Source organism: Triturus cristatus, chromosome 5_2 (assembly GCF_964204655.1).
Source record: "Triturus cristatus chromosome 5_2, aTriCri1.1, whole genome shotgun sequence".
NCBI classification, from domain to species: Eukaryota; Metazoa; Chordata; class Amphibia; order Caudata; family Salamandridae; genus Triturus; species Triturus cristatus.
The window spans coordinates 505,010,632-505,027,992 of NC_140588.1; the positions used below are offsets into that span (position 1 = coordinate 505,010,632).

The 17,361-nt window shown below is 45.3% G+C and overlaps 2 protein-coding genes across 13 annotated transcripts in view; one reads left to right on the forward strand and one right to left on the reverse strand.

The window, feature by feature from the left end:
- The window catches only part of LOC146823222 (uncharacterized), a 312,919-nt gene extending 296,065 nt beyond the window's left edge, over nt 1-16,854 (reverse strand). Inside the window, exon 1 of one of the 2 annotated variants that reach the window (XR_014962150.1) lies at nt 16,763-16,854. The gene's annotated coding sequence lies outside the window, so the exon portion shown is untranslated. The remainder of the gene's footprint in view (nt 1-16,762) is intronic. The other variant, XR_014962153.1, reaches the window with a different exon arrangement.
- The window catches only part of PDE1C (phosphodiesterase 1C), a 1,636,609-nt gene that overhangs the window by 924,342 nt on the left and 694,906 nt on the right, over nt 1-17,361 (forward strand). The window lies entirely within an intron of this gene.

Consider the following 17,361-nt stretch of genomic DNA (forward strand, 5'->3'; position numbering starts at 1 on the left):
TTGAAAGATGTAATGGAAGTTGAAATCTCTCTTTGGGGATGTTCCATATGGGATATTAGGTTGAGATGTAAGTCGATGTAGTCAGAGATGGGGCCTTCTTATGTTATTTTCATTTGGTGCAAAATCTTATATTTTTCGCAAAGTATCCTGGAAGTACAGTGTCACCACCATGTTGCATGAATAAATGTGTGCCATAATGCGTGATCTGTGCATAGTTACTTTTAATGGTTTCTAGCTGTTAAGGTGAATGCTGATACTGGACACAGTGCCCAAAGGGGGTGTTGTTAGGACCATGGTAGATGGAATAGTAGACGAGCAAAAAGTAGAAAATCTCAGTCTTCTGCATTTAGCATTAAGCAGGGCATGGCCATTGGTTGATGTTTGGAAGTTGATCACTTGCCCTGTCAATAGAGGGGTGAGGTAGAAAGTCAAGGAGTGAGAGAGAGGAATGTATTCATATTATTGCCAAGACAGTGATTAGAGAAGCTGAAAAAATCATGATGCAGAGAGAGGCAATGGCTAGAGAAAAGAAGAGGGGCCCTGAAATAGATTCTAGTTGGTGACCCACGTGTAGTGGGCAAAACAGAGTCAGCAAGAGAACATCGTTGGTGGCTCCCTACTGGTAGAGGAATTGGATTGAATTTGCAGAGCACAAGGTCATGTAATTCAACTGGATTGTTAGGAGAGAAGGCGTCAAATATGTTTCAAAGTTGACTAAATTAGTGTGGCAACAAAGTACAAATAATTCATCGCAATGCAGCACATTTTGTGATAGTATTATTAGATTATTTTGTAATTTATGCATCTGTTAACTCTGTCTCTGTAAAAGTTTCACCTCTTGAGTAGCTTTTTAAAACATAAATGTGGTAGTAATCAACTGTAAGATGACAAGTCAACCTTTGTGAAGGGTCTTTTACTACGTGGCAACATATGTCTCTGCATTATAGTAACTTTTTATCTGTTTGAGCTAGGAACATTTTTTTGTTAAAATTGCTAAATTGTGCACCAGATGATGGATATGTGGCAAATGATGCAAATGCATGGTGATGCTGAAAACACAGCAGGTGCAGAACCACATAATTTGAGTGGCCCTGCTGCATCAGTAATACAACACTATTAGACCTAGCATGGTTTCTCCCCTAACTTTTTGCTTTCAACTCTCCTGTTTTGCTGACTTTGTTTTTGCTGGTTTAGGACTCTACACACTTTACCACTGCTAACCAGTGCTAAAGTGCTTGTGCTCTCTCCTTAAAACATGGTAGTATTGTCTTCTAAAGCAATACCCAAGTCGCATATCTAATTTACTTGTAAGTCCCTGGTAAAGAGGCACTACCTATGCCCAGGGCCTGTAAATTAAATGCTACCAGTGGGTCTGTAGCAGTGATTGAGCTACCAACATAAGTAGCACTTTAAACATGTCTCAGGTCTGCCATTGCAGTCTGTGTGTGCAGGTTTATGAGGCACAGGGTCAAGACTGATTTGCATATAGCTGGGTCTGAACTGAGGTGGCATAGTGAGCTTAAGAATGATGATGGATTCAACCCAGATCTGTGACTGGGGGTGAGTGTCTGAAATGTTTCAGCACTCCGGCCATCAGGTATGGCTTTCTTTATTAATTCAGGTCTCACACGACCCCATTACTAGAGACGCTTTTCGGCTTCACTGAGGGGCCACCGACCCTGGCAGGGCGGCCTCAGCGATGCAGGAATGGAGTGTCCTGCTTTTGACATGCCATCACAAAAACGAAATGCCAAGGCTCGACATCAGAGGAAACATGGCTCTTTTTTTAACACAGGGCGGCAGATAAAATTATTTTCTAGACGCGTTTCAGCCGGTTGGCCTTAATCATTGGAGATTGGGTTAAAATACCATGTGGTCAAATTTAAAGGCAGACTACCTTATTGCATTGTAGTCCAATTGTCCTTCAATACCCAGCATGCACCAACGGAGAAAAATCGCGCTAGTAACAAACTGCAGTGCAACATAGATGTAAGTTACTTTCTTTGCTTAATGCCTGCTTGCTGCATAGTGTTAAAAATGAACGTACTCCCAAGGTGCATTTGACTCTGTGTATATATATACATGTCACACCTAGGATAGGCCCAGGACAGCTCAGAGGGCAGGTTGCAGTGTATTTAAAAAGTTGGACATGTACGTACGTTTGCATTTTACATGTCCTGGCAGTGAAAAACTCTTAAAGTCGTTTTTCATTTCTGCATTACCTGCTGGAGGGAAGGGGGGGGGGGCCTAGGGAGGGGGTTTAGGGGGCCTTCTATAGGGTGTCGCCATCCCCGCTAATGGGAAGTGCCAATCATGACAGGCGTTGTTCTTGTTTTCCCTGGTCCCAGAAGGCCTGTAGCAGCGCATTCAAGTATTCTGCAATGGTATATTTTCGAAGAGGCCCTGGTACACCTAAATATCCACCCCGGATGCACAAAACATTTTCTGTGAGAAATTGAGTATCCCTCCAACATCAGGTGTGACTTACTTGTGAATTTGTTGGTGTGAGATATACTTAGTCATAGAAAAAACGTTTAGTCTCAAAACTACAGGTAAGCATTCTTTGTAATGAATCAGGCTGAATCAGGCACATTGGAATATTGACCATGAGGTAGAGTGGAATTCTCAGAGGCATGCACTCATTAAGTTACTAATGTGTTTGAGAAGACATTACTCTCTTGTGGAGATAGAAACTCACCATTCTTCTGTGGGTACGGGTAGAAGCAGTGACATGTGAGACATGAAGTTAATAGAAGAACTGATAAATCTCTGATGTGACAAGTTTGATGATGTCTGTGTGTTATGACTTTCCCAGTGCCATGTAACTGTATGTTGATTGTTATCTATAAATGTGACATTTAATTTCTTGCTATCTTTGACACACAGGGGACGATCAATTGTAATTCTGGACAAAAGCACGTTTCATGGTCTGATTACAAAAAAGAGAACAGCAAATAAAGGGAAAGTTCCATCAATGAAAATCTTTATTCGAGTTGAAATGTATCCATAACAGAAAAGAAAGACAACAGACTAAAATCACAGCACATTAGTTTCAAATCCTTGTCACAAATCAGCATCTCATAATGGTTACTTTAGTCATAAGGTTCCTTGCCAATCTTAAGTGCATAAAATACTTACTGTGCAAAACGACCAATTGTGCAGGCACACAAAAGGATCAAACAATTGTCAGGAACAATACTGTTAGACTTGAATCCTTGGCTTGGCTTCCCCTTACGTTTTGCCTCTACCTCCTGCACTTTTATACTGTGTGCTAGATTTTGTTTGTGTTGGCTTAGATGATTTGGGGACTTTCTCACTGCTGATCAGTGTCAAAGTGCAAGTGCTCCCTGTGTAAATTATGATTATGATTGGTTATCCATGATTGGCATATTTGGCTTACTGATAAGTCCCTAATTAATGCGCTATGTGTGCCCAGGGCCTGTAAATCAAATGGTAATAGTGAACATGCAGCACTGGTTGTTCCACCCATACAAGTAGCCTTTCAAATGTGGCCCAGACTTGCCACTGGAGTGTCTGAACACAGTTTTAACTGACATGTCTACCTGGCAAGTGCACCCACTTGCCAGGCCGTACCCTTCCTTTTTCTTACATGTATGTCACCCCTAAGATAGGCCCAAGGTACCCCCATGGGCAGAGTGCAGTATATGTGAAAGGTAGGACAAGCACTGGTGTGTTATACATGTCCTGATAGTAAAATAGTGTGTATTTCATATTTCACTATTACAAGGTCTAGCTCTCCTATAGGCTATCATTGGAGCTGCACTCTAACATTTTACTTGTGTAACTTTCAATTGCGAACTGCTAGAGATTTGGAGTTTAGGCTCTCTGAACTCAGACTTTAATAACACATTGTTTAGTAAAGGTGGCTTTTAATTTGTCTGTTTGAAGATGATACTTTAAGAAAGTGGGCATTTTCTTGTTTAACCATTGTGTGTGCCTCTGCCTGTTTGTGTATTCACTGTCTTGTTTTGGAGTGACAGGAGCTGGGGGTGTACATTCACTCTAGACAGTCACAAGGTGGGTTGAGGTGTGTCCTGCCTTTCGTGGGTGGCTCATAGCCAGGCTGACTAGAGCTTTCTGCATTTAGGGTGGTGGGAAGAGTTTTCACTAGCACCTGAACAGGCTGTGTCTGCTTTACACAATGCTATCTCAACCTCCTGTAGTAAGGCTGGACCAGAAAAGACAGAACTGGTTTTACTGAGCTCAGAAACTCTTGAAATGAAGACTAAACAGAGAAAATGGGGTCTTGATTCCAGGCGCCTTGTACACAGCAAGGCTGGACGCACTGCCTGGCAAGGGAGTGGCAGTGTTGCCCTTCAAGTGCACAGCGGCTGCCAGCTAGACAAGGGAGCACCCGCTCTCTCCCTTCATGGAGGGCGGAGCTCAAGGGCCACAAACACTCTACTCTTGAATCCCCAACCAGTGCTCCTCTGGTCAGAATGCTGTACGGGTGGCCCTGGCAAGTGTGGGTTGATGCAAAAGACTGATTGTTGACTGGAGCAAGGTCTGGGTGAATTCAATGCTCACCACACACTGGATGCCAGCTACTTTCCTAGAAGCACCCTCAGTCCCAGCTCCTCATGAGAGCATGTGATTTGTAGGAAAAAGGGAAGACCAGAAGGTCAGGGAGGACAACTGGGGAGCACTCAGGGGGCAGTGCGCAGGCAGGCAAGCACACAGGGTCACTTGACAGAGTGGCAATCCCTTCAGCAACCCATCAGGCAGCAGGGTAGTCCTGCAAAGCAAGTAGTCAAAAAATGGCAGTCCCTACTGTCACCTAGCAGTCCGCTCATGTAGAATGTAGAGCCAGCAGCTTCTGTTCGCAAGTCCATGCAGTGTCTCAAATCATGGGGTCAGAGCCACTGTACTTATACTCAGAATGTCTTTGATGTGTAGGTAACCTTAAGCAAACTTTAGAAGTGCACAACACCTCCATTCAACCCCAGCCCTGGCTCTAGACACACTACAGGAGGGTGGAGACAGCATTGTGAGAGGACATACATAGCCCTTTTCAGGTGTCAGTGACAGCTCCTCCCACCACTCTAGCTCAGGAAGGCCCATCAGCTGGGTGATGGGCCATCAGGATATGCAGGGCACACCTCAACTTCCTTTGTGTGACTGTCTAGAGTGAACGTGCAAAACAGGCCCCTGTCAGTCTAAACCAGATATTCAATGGAATCAGGCTGCAAAGCAAAAAGAGTCATAAGCACTTAGGTATGCCCACTTTCTAAAAGTGGCATTTCTAAACTAGTGTGAAATATCCACCTTCACCAATAAGCAGGATTTATCACCTCTATTCAAAACATACCAAACATGGCACCGCTCCTCTTTCCAGATCAGAAATTACCATTGAAACACATATCAGGGAATTCCCAATGAAAACCTTTGAGAGGAGAAGGCCTCACAGCAGCGAGAAACCAAATAGGCTGTTTGTCACTACCAGGACATGTCACACAACAAAGACACATGTCCTACCATTTACCTACACAGCACCCTGCCCATAGGGCTACCTAGGGCCTACCTTAGGGGTGACCTATATGTAGAAAAGGGGGAGTTCCAAACTTGGCAAGTAACTTTAAATGCCAAGTCACTGTGGCAGTAAACTGCATACAAGGCCCTGCAGTGGCAGAAGCCTGAGGAAGGTTTGTAAGGCTACTTCTGTGGGTGACGCAAGCAGCGCTGCAGGCCCACTAGTTGCATTTAACTTAAAGGCCCTTGGTATATGGGATACCACTGTACAAGGGACTTACTGGTAGATTAAATATGACAAACAGGTCTAAGCCAATCATACCAAGTTTAAAAGAGAGAGCAAATGCAGTTTAGCACTGAATAGCAGTGGCAAAGTGCCCAGAGTCATAAAGCCAACAAAAACAGTTCTGAAAAAATACAAGAGGAAGGCAAAATGTTTGGGGATAACCCTGCCAAAAGGGCCAGGTCCAACAAAAATATACTTTGAGAATGGAGTCTACAGCCATCATCTCAAAAGTTGCGGATGTAAGTTTCATTGTCATTCGTATGCCCGAACGCCAAGATCTGAGGATATTTGTTGCAGATTTGCCATACGCAAGGGGGATCGGACAGTAGACTTTGACAAATTATGCTTGTGCCAGACAACCTCTGCGTTAATGTTTTCAGTGACTCCAAATTGAACCATTATAGTCAAACTATCTGCAAGGCTAGGACCCCACATCCCTACCACAACTGCAACCTACCAGGTTTCCAAATGGTTTAAAATCCTGATGCTGCCATAAAGCTAGGAAGCTCATCTTCCAAAGTGTCTCTTCCCACTCAACGTATGATTTAGTTGGCTCCTTAACTCTGACCATAGACCATAGCCCAGAATCTCTTCCCTCCATTCCACACACAGAATTATCAGCCAGGGGTCTTACAGCCCTAAAAATCCCAGGCAGCTGAATCTCATTTCTATTACATTCCAAAACCACAAGGAGCTCTCATACCTGACTTGAATACCATCCATGTCACATCCTCAGATCCACACTCTCATTGTCTCTCATTCCAAGAGCCACCTGGAAAGCCAGGCCAGGAATGTATATCTTTCCAAATCAATTCACCAAACAGTGTGTTTCTTTCTCTTCAGTTGATAATCTGCAGCCCCCGTTGCTCCCAACCATAATAGAACATAAGATGATCTGCTTTCCACTGAATAACTTCATCATTGTATATTGGTTGCTTCATCGTGAATCACCTCACCAGTGGATACCAACCACACCCAGACACACCAGGTCTCCCATGTCGCTCCTAGTCGATTTAAAAGTAAAATGCCATCAAAGCATTTCACCCATACAGAAACATATGACCACCAAATAATTAACTTCCATATACTGACCAGTGATGAGAAAAAATATCACTTCACTAACACATGCATTTGGGACCAATTTCATTCCAGCGATTCCGCCTTACTGATTTCCCCACAATTGAGTTTTTGTTGTGCTTTTTTTAATGGATTTATCTCTATGCCCCTTTATATCTTCTTGGGCAGCCCATTCTTTTTAGGTCGAGGACTACCGGTCTGCCGAAGGCAGAACCGGAAGTCGAGATTTAATGTTTCCTAGAGTGGCTCCTTAGCCCGCCTCTCTTTTTGCCTCTCCGCCATTGGCTGGCTTCCTAAACGGAGGCCAGCCATTGGAGGAGAGAGCCGTCCCTCCAAATAGGCTCCATCTTTTTCAGATTCGGGGGCGTGTTCCTTGTTGTTCTTTCCACTTTTTAGCCACGCCCTTTTACAACAGCAGGAACACGCCCCCGGATCCGAAAAAGTTTGGAAGCTCCCATCCGCCATTTTTTATCCATCGTCTGGCCGTGAGGATCTTCTTGCTGTTGCTCCTGCGCGCTGCCTGCTCTCTGTGTAGATTACACTAACTCTTTTTGAAACAGGTCTCAGAATTGTTTAAATAAATATGCTAAGGAAACAACGTTTGTTGAAAGTATTTGTTCATTTTATTTCATTTAAAAAGGTGCCTGGTTGATAAGTTTAGAGAACGCTGTGGTGCGTCAGACAGAGACACAATGATTTGGAGAAAAACAGGATATGTAAAATTGCAGAAACACGACCTGCAAGCAGAAGGGCAGCGGTGCATGTGGCGCAGCAGCATGTGAGGGCTTGCGGGCGGGGGGCGGTTGTCCTTTTGTGCGGCGTGTGGGTTGCAGCAGCGTGTCTGGCCGTGAGGATCTTCTTGCTGTTGCTCCTGCGCGCTGCCCGCTCTCTGTGTAGATTAGACTAACTCTTTTTGAAACAGGTCTCAGAATTGTTTAAATAAATATGCTAAGGAAACAACGTTTGTTGAAAGTATTTGTTCATTTTATTTCATTTAAAAAGGTGCCTGGTTGATAAGTTTGGAGAACGCTGTGGTGCGTCAGACAGAGACACAATGATTTGGAGAAAAACAGGATATGTACAATTGCAGAAACCCGACCTGGAAGCAGAAGGGCAGCGGTGCATGTGGCGCAGCAGCATGTGAGGGCTTGCGGGCGGTTGTCCTTTTGTGCGGCGTGTGGGTTGCAGCAGCGTGTGTGGGTCGCTTGTAATTGTTTTTACCTTGTTTACTGGAGCTTTGTTGGCTTATTTGTTGTTCCAAGCCCTTTGTGTCTTGCCCTCTCTCCCGGGCCCCCCACCTCACGTTCTGGACCTCCCAGAATTCAATGTGCACCCCTTCCGGAGCCCCGCCCCCACGTCAGACCTCACAGAGGCACGAGACCGGACACAGACAGGGACTGGCGGCCCATGCGGCCTGGCCATCTCCCTCACCTAGAATGGCGCCTGCTTTACCCGTGCATTCTCACCCATCCTGGGGACAGCCGCCGACGTGCCTTTATCTTAGCGGACTCTGACAAATATTATGGAGGGCTAGGAAGGCCGGGGCAGCGTCAGTCACACGTCAGGGCCAGCCCACCCCTCCTTCAGAGGCACCGACATCAGGGTTTACTCTAAATCTGCCGTCGTTCCTGACCCACAACCAGTCAGTCTACTGATCCTGCCCAGCCCTTCCAACTTTCATAAGGCATCAGGACATGTACTACCAGCCTTTCGGTAGTTCGACTGACCCACCCGGGCACAGCCCTACCAGGTATTTCCAATGCCAACTTGTAGAGAAATGTACTGACGCCCGGCCCTACCTACACCTACCGTTCCCTGACCAAACCGTTAGCCATCGGGCAGTACCAGGGTGGAGGAAATCTACTAATAACTGGAGCATGCCACAGCCGCCCTAGCCTTCCAGAGGTACCGGCTTGTTTTGAAATCTACTGCCCCAGCTCCTCTGTCCTTTCAGACTCCAGACCTGCCAATAAATCTACTGGCACTGCCCCAGCTCAACTGCTCTTCCGCCCTTTCAGACTCGCAGACCTGCTCAGGGCCGTTTTCTGTTCCCAGATCGGCCCTGGACCTGCTAGTATATCTACCGTCACTGCCCCAACTCCACTGTCCTTTCAGACTTCCAGACTTGCTAGTAAGTCTATCGTCACTGCCCCAGCTCCACTTGCTTTCAGACTCCCAGGCCTGCTAGTAAGGCTACCATCACTGCCCCAACTCCACAGTCCTTTCAGACTTCCAGGCCTGGTAGTAAGTCTACTGTCACTGCCCCAGCTCCACTTGCTTTCAGACTCCCAGGCCTGCTAGTAAATCTACCAACACTTCCCCAGAACTACCGTCCTTTAGGAGTCATGTTCCTGCTTGTAAAGCTATTGTTCATCTGATTATGCCGTAGTCTACAGTCTTTACGAGTCACAGGGCCGCCAGTGAACTTACTGACCCTTCCCCGCCCCACTGGCTTCCAGTCGGACGGCAATCTACAGTTCATCTAATCATGACCCTTCTCCACCAGCCACCGAGACTCACTGGGATACCAGTGAACCTACTGACCCTTTCCCAGCCGACCAGCCTTTCAGAGGCACTGGCATGAGGGCAGTTTATATCATGCAAAGGTCTTTGTCGAACCTGCTGTAAGCAGTGACTTGTCAGATCTACTGCCCCAGATCTACGGTCTTCAAGTATATCTACCGATGCTCCCCGCCCCCCTCGGCCTTCCAGAGGTACAGAGGCTCTGAGGGGAACCAACCAACTGTCCACACTCCAACCCTACTGCCCAGCTCGTGCTCTACCGTCTGCCAGTAAATCTACTGATCCTACCCAGCCCTACAGGCCTTCTAGGGGCACTTGTTAGCCCCTCTACTGTCCCCATCCCCTGCTCTACAGTCTGCCAGTAAAACTGCTGATCCTACCCAGCCCTACCTGTCTACCAGGGGCACTTGTAAGCCACTCTACTGCCCCATCCCTTGCTCTACAGTCTGCCAGTAAATCTGCTGATCCTACCCCAGCCCTACCGGCCTTCAAGGGGCACTTGTTAGCCACTCTACTGCCCGAGCCCCTGCTCTACCGTTTGCTAGTAAATCTACTGATCCTGCCCAGCCCTACTGGCCTTCCAAGGACACCTGTTAGCCACTCTACTGCCCCAGCCCCTGCTCTACCGTCTGCCAGTAAATCTGCTGATCCTACCCAGCCCTACTGGCCTCGCAGAAGTCACGGCCCGAGGGGGCCCCGCAGCCCCCTGGTGCTTGTCGCCTGCCCTCCTGCCCCCAGGTGCCGTGTTTTGGCCCGCCCTACTACTCGTGTGTCGCACCAGCGCTGCGTCCTCCTCGCTTCCCTGCACACCGGGTTTTCACGCCGTGCCTTTTGTTTGCGGTGAGTGTAGTTTCTTTGGGCCCAAGGAATGGCAGCGATTGAGTGCCATAATTCAAGGCACAAACCGTGGGTAGGAAAGTGGCAATCGGATTAAAAACAGAACCGGGAGACGATGGTAGAGAGTAAACAAAGGTAAACTGGAGACGGCATAAAGTGTATGTGAGTGCGTGTTGCAGCAGCCTTTAAGACTTCATAAAGTGCGTGTATGTGCGTGTGTTGCAGCGGCCTTTGAGACTTCATAAAGTGCCTGCGTGCGTTGCAGAGGACGTGGAGAATATGAATACACCGTGCGCTTGTGTATGCAAAAAAAAGGTAATGCCAATAGAAATGACAATGCCATTTATTTAGGGATACAAAAATGATAAAAAAAATAATTAGCAATACCAATAGCTCTACCTATAATATTGCCGAGACCATTGCATTGTAAATGCTTGTTTTCTATTTGCACTCCCTTCTCCACCTATACTCTCTTTTGTGCATTACTTGTTTGACAGGGGAACCTCTGTGTCAATGGTAGCTTTGTTTCTAGATTGGGGCCACCACTTGTTCTATTAGTCTGCCTCCTTTTTTCCACTCTGTATTTATGGTTCCTTAGCAAGCACTGATTTTTGTTCTTAACAAAGGTTCTCTGCAAGTACTCTATTGTTCACTTCCCCACAACACCTCATTAGTACCTAAATTAAGGGTGCAACGGGTGCTGCAGCACCCCCAGACAACCTTGAACATTTTCGCCAGAGATTGATCAATGAGACCCTTTAAAATATTTTTCTGCACCCTCAGGCCTGTTCACGCTGGGTACTAATTACTTATAATCAAACCACAAAAGCGCTGTTTTGTAAACGCTGTTCAAGTGTGTCTGAAAAATGTAGGCATTTCATAATGAAGTTTATTGACTCTGAGATTCAGGAGATGCTTAACGCAAATTTATATATAGCAATGGTCTATTAAACTTCAAAGTTGCAAAACGCATTTGCTGGCATCATTTCTAACGTTTTTTAAAGCTTCAAAATATATTACCAACATTTGAGGTACAATTGACGCAGATTGCCCTTTGCTTTTAGAGTGCAACAGAAACAAATATTTGGGTTGAGTAAAGCATTCAGTTTACTTCAAGCGTGAAGAAGATTGAAATCAATCTACTTTCTTCTTTTTTAGTTGACAGAGACAAAACACTTACATGCAGACACATCAGTATATTTTATGACATAATAGGCAGGTCTAACGTTTATGCTGTGTTACCCAATTTTTAACTGTGGTATTGCTGTCTTACCCTGAGGCCTTCTCGAGCCTGTATGGTATAGCATGGACCCAGGGATGGCTTTAGTGCTGGTGCGCCTGGTGCAACAATCTTTTTTGGCATCCCCGAATGACCTTTTCCTCCACGCATTTCCTCACTACCAACCTCCAACTGTGCCTCTCAGCTCTCCAAAGGCCCTCCACATTTCATTTTTTATCGCGCTCCTCACAGTTCACTCACACACAGTTTTGTGATCTGCATGACACACGTTCTTTGCAGCAGACACATTATCCATATGTGCTACTTTATGGAGAGTCAAAACTGCCGCTCAGCAAAACTCCGATCTCTCTTCATCAGAGAGATCGGAGTTTTGACATTTTTATTGTTGCCTGAAAACTGCTGGACACTCAAGGAACTCTGCAACACATTCTTTGAAACCCATAAGTTGCTTTTAAACACATCGCTCCCAAAAACACCCTGAAGTTAGCGCCAGGTGCGGCTGCACCAGTCACACCGCCCTAAAGCCATTCTTAAATTGACTATTGTAGCAAGTAAGCTGCCTTATTTTTAAATTGAAATGAACTGCTAGTTAAAAATCTGCTGATGCTCAAATATTGACCAGGCACATGTATATGCAGCACATCACACTTGCTGTAGCCTATGCATAAAAAGCAAGCCGCATGTAGAAAAAACTTCTCTGGAAACAAGGGTGGTCTGTTGTAATTTATGTTACAAACAAAACACAATTTTTTTTTATTTGATTGGAAAGTGATGGGGGTGTGTAAATGTATCAGAAAATATTCTGAGGCCAGATTCCGTGGGCATGCTCCAGGTCGAAGCTATCCAGGAGCATTGCTCCATACCAGAGTATTCTACCAAATAAATGTTAAAACATATAGGTGCTTATGAACACCTGTGTCTAATTCACTATACGTCCAGGTCTTTTTAGGTCTCACGACCTGCGTTGCACTGCGGAGCAGTGCTCGCGCAGGCGAGAGTCCTTTTGCCCGAGGCTCAGAAATGGATCCTGGAATCGCACACGCTCGTGCGTGTGTGATTTCTTTTGTGCTACCCCATTGGCCTTTGCGTGCGTCTTTTTATAAAAGACTGAACGCAATTGGCCAAAGGCAGGTGCGTTGCTCTGCCCACGGCTATTGGTGTCTATTACGCGCTTGGTGCGCGTAATAGACAGGCCATGTGGTTTCAATTATCGTGTCCAGACACTGGCGCGATAATTGAAAGCACGTCTTGCTGTGGCACGTGCGCACCACTCGTTTTAATAGGATTTCTGTTCTGACCGCTACCGGCCCACAGTTTTCTTTAAACTGGATTTATTTCAAAGATTTCCCGTGAAATGCGCGTTCACTAATCACCACCCTCAGCCCCTGGCACAGAGCGGCCCAGGGTCCCTGGGAGTGCCCGGACCTCCTTGTCGCTTCAGTGGATATCAGGCTGGGGCGGGAAGGCTGGCTGAGGAGTTGCTATCCCAGAGGAAACATTGCTTCCGCGCAGTCCACCATGTTGCCCTCTGGAGGAATATATGCGATGAAGAAGAGGAAAAAGCCTGTGCAAAAGAGGTAGGTGAAGTTAACTCTCCGCCCTAAACCCGCTGTCGCCTCTCATGAGATCCGCGCCACCACAAGGGTCTGTGAGAAACAGCCCCTCTGTGTGTTCAGACCCCCCTAAAAACACAACCTTACAGGTCCCAGCCGAACCCCTTTCTACGGGTGGACAGAATCGACTTAAAATTACTCGAAACATAAGTCTCCATCTTGAAAATAGAATATTTCAAGCGGTCCCCTCATCTCTCAACAAGTGGAAAAATATAGAATAGGCCTGCCCCTACTGTTGTCACACGACATTATGTTATGCTATTCCTTGCCCCCTCTCTACATTCCTTGCGGTGTTTAGGTCTTGGTGCTTCTCATAGCACCGGGCTCTTCAGCCCTTGCCACTGGTCTCCGCCTTTTTCACTGCCTCCTCTCTGCCCATCGACACCGTGTCTCTCTGCCCCTGTACCACCGATCTCATCCCTTGGGAGTATTGTGTTTTTTATCGCTGTTGTGACTGCAATCGATGTGCCTGGATCCTGATTTTTCTGTCTTTTGCCATGGGGCTGTCTGCATTTTGACTATGTTTTGTTGTCTTTTGGCACCGGTCTATGTCCCTTAGCCATGAGTTTATCTGCTGTTTTGGGCAAGTTTCTCTGTCCTTGGTTAGTTGTTTCGTCATCACTTGTTTTATAACTTGTGCGCGATGAGAAAACAAGGAACTATGCACAGCAGTTTTATAGAAACATTCATCGTCCCATTCTTCTTTGTTGATAAGAATGAGAAATGTGATCACATGCAGAGCACTGCTGCAGCCTTAAACCAGCAAGTGGCCATCTCAAAATACTATAACCAAATCCGCTGAAGGTCATTAGCTTATGGTTAGTTAGTGCCCAGTCAACAAAAAAATGCAACTGCTACTCCCAGAATGCAAAATACAGATTCTCAGCTGGTTGTAGCTCAGGTCGAGCAAGCGCACACTCTTAAGGCTGGTTAATGTCTAGGGGTCAATGCTTTCAATTTCATTTGGCAAAGAAATAGAAAACAGAAAGGCGATCCAGGGCTTGGAAACTGGACTTGGTCAGCATGTCAATGTTGTGATGAACCAAGTAAATAGAAGAGACATCAGCTGGGAAAACTGTAAGGGAAACAGATGTCAGATCACATCACAGAAGTTGTCATAAAAATATGCCCCAGTAACACCAAGACCCATAGTAACTCTGCCTCAGCAGTCTGCAGCTAAAACCGGAAACCGCATACAAACCGCACTGATCCATAACTAGCGTAGACCAACCCATGGAATAGGAAACGTTTCTAATTATGGTCCACACTTCCTCTCATGAAAAAATTGTGCTTAAATAAGAGTGGCAAAGCCAATAGGTCTCACCTGTGCAAGAGCTTTGGATTTTGTTAATGTGCTTTAGCCATGTTAAACACCAGCATTGCTGCTGTTCACCATGGCTAAATCTTTGTTACATAGAGGAGAGAGACGTGGAGTGCAGTGGAGTAAAGTAGAGTGGCGTACGGTGGAGTGTCAAGTGTGTTGTGGAGTGAAGTAGAGTGTCGTGGAGTAGAGTAGAGTGCAATAGAGTGGAGTGGTGTAGAGTGTAATGAGGATGAGTGGAGGGGCTTAGAGTGTAGTGGCATAGAGTGTATTGGAGTGGAAGGGCACAGAGTGGCGTTGCATGGAGTGGTGTAAAGTGTGATAGAGTGGAAGAAGCGTCATAGAATAGAGTAGAGTGCAGTAGTGTACACTGAAGTAGAGTGGAGCGGCATAGAGTAGAATGGAGTGGAGTGGCGTAGATTACAGAGTCGTAGAGTACCGTAGAGTATTGTGGAGGGTTATAGATTGGTGTAGAGTGGGGTGGCATAGAGTAGAGAGTTGTAGAGTGTTTTTAGAATAGGGTAGAGTGTTGTGGAGTAGAGTGTTGTTGAGTAGAGTCGAGTTTTGTGGAGGGTTTTAGAGTGGAAGGTCAAAGAGTGGCATAGAATGGAGTGACATAGTGGGGAGAGTTGTAGAGTAGAGTGTCGTGGAGGGTCATATAGGGGCGTAGACTGGAGTTGCGTAGAGTGGAGTAGAGTATTATTTCAGAGTGGAGTAGGATGGAGAGGAGTGGAGTGTCAAGGAGTGGAGTAGAGTATTGTGTCATAGAGTGGCGGGGTATAGAGTGTAGAGGAACAGAATGGAGGGGTATAAAGTGGAGTGTGTGGAGTAGAGTGGAGTGTCATAAGGTACTGTGACATAGACTGTCATTTATGGGGCCATTTCAAATAGTTTTGCCAGTTTAGAAACTAATTGACCAGGGAAGATATGAAAAAAATTCTGCTGAGTGCCATCCAGTAGCTATAGTTTTCTCTGCAGCTGGTTTCCTGTTCCAAAATAGGGGATTGCAATTTCTCTGACTATGCAGAAGACAACCAGGGCAGCATTAAACTTGATAGAAACCGATCCAAATATTCATCATTTGGAGCCTCTGTGGCTCTGAAAATATTTTTGTAATAGTCTTAAAAGGCTGCATATATATTTCCGTGTGCAGAATGCGTGATACCAAGGGTATTGGGGTGTCTGGTTGATGCTGCTCACTCAGCCACGCCAATAGTCTGCCAACTCTATTAGCCTCATTGTCAATCTGGCTACATAAGTGGTATATAACGTAAACATCTGAGCCTCTCCATTAACATTGAAGTGCACAAATGTCACACCTTACTCTTTTTCTCACATGTTATCTGTTTTTCGTGATTTGGGTTCAAAAGTCTCCTCTGATGTGTCAAACGAGTGATTTGTAGGGGGATCATGCTTGAACATTAAGAATTTGGCTACAGATATGACAGCCTCTGGTACTTTTTTTAACCAGAAAATCCGAGTGAGATTAGAAGAAATTAGCCATTCATATGATTTTTAACAAATCAGCTCTGCAATGAAAATAACAAAAAAGTGAAGTGTTATAAATCGTTTGCTTTCAGTCGTATTTGTTGGCACACTGAAATCTTACATATTTTCATGAATTCAATATGAACGTGGTCACAATATACCAAAAAGATAAAGCAAGGCCCTAGTAATCCTTCCAGAGCCCTATTATGTGGCATCACTTATTGCTCCTTTTCGATCCCAACCTTCTTTAATTTATACGCCGCCTCTGACTTGCTTGGTACGATTTTACATATTCTCCTGGCGTGGGGGGATGAAGCTCATATCATTTAGAAACTGGATAGTGAACGTCAACCTGTACAGATTAGCTTGCCAACTGCTATATTTATTTATTTAATTAGTTAATGCGATTTTATATAGCGCGAACATTACCCGAAAGTGTCAGAGCGCCTTCAGCGGGGGAGTAAACACGGGTCAAAACCAATGCAGCTGAGACAAGATTTTTATTTTTGCGTACCTCCTACTACTTGATCAAGTGACCGTGGGGTCTAGGTTCCCCTCCAATCCCTGTAACCATATGTATAGCTAAGGAATCTTTGACACACTCGCATAAGATTAATACAATCTCTGCCATATGTGTTTCTTTCTTCGTATGCTTAGGGAAAATCTCCATTTACGGACTTGTTTCTATAGTTCGCAGTGGCCCAGGCAATAATAGCTTCCAGTCTAGTTGATTAATGCACCTGGTTGAGGAATCTGCCTACATGTCAACCAACGCCTATTTTAGCACTAAGGGACCGAATCTGTACATAACACAGGCTTCTACCTTATTTAACTTTTCGTTTGCAACTAATGCAAAATACTGCAGAACAGGTCATAAGTCCTGTTACCTGCCTTTGCGGACCTTAGTAGATGCTTTTTACTTGAGTATAGTCGCTGTAGCACGTGGAGTTCTGTGTTCCGCTTCCGAAATACAACATCGATACAAACGAGGTGATCGTCAAAGGAAAGAGAAGACAGACTACGGAACCTTTCGTGCTACTGATTAACGATCACCCAGTGAAAGAGGGATGCGAATGGTTATTGCAAAAATAGTGCTATTATTAAAACATATTTCATTTACAAGTAATAGGATATAACGATTTGGCAAATTGAAGAGCGTCTCACTCATTGTTAAAACGGGTTGCAAGTCCCCCCCCCCCCCCAATAAAGGATCTCTTTGAATGATTTTTACTGCACCGGTCACACCCACAGCAGGATATTTTTTTGCATTTCTACGGAAAGTTCGTGTTGTGTTTGATGACTGTCTGTCACAACAGTTTGTTAGCACTATTGATTTTCAATATAACGCGTAGGAGTCACCATAGAACATCCAGACGAGGAATGAAACTGAGGACAGACTATACAATTATATTTGAAAGAGGGACTACCATTCGCTGATAACGCTAGATGAAGGGTAGTCAAATCAGTGTACATACCATGACTGTTG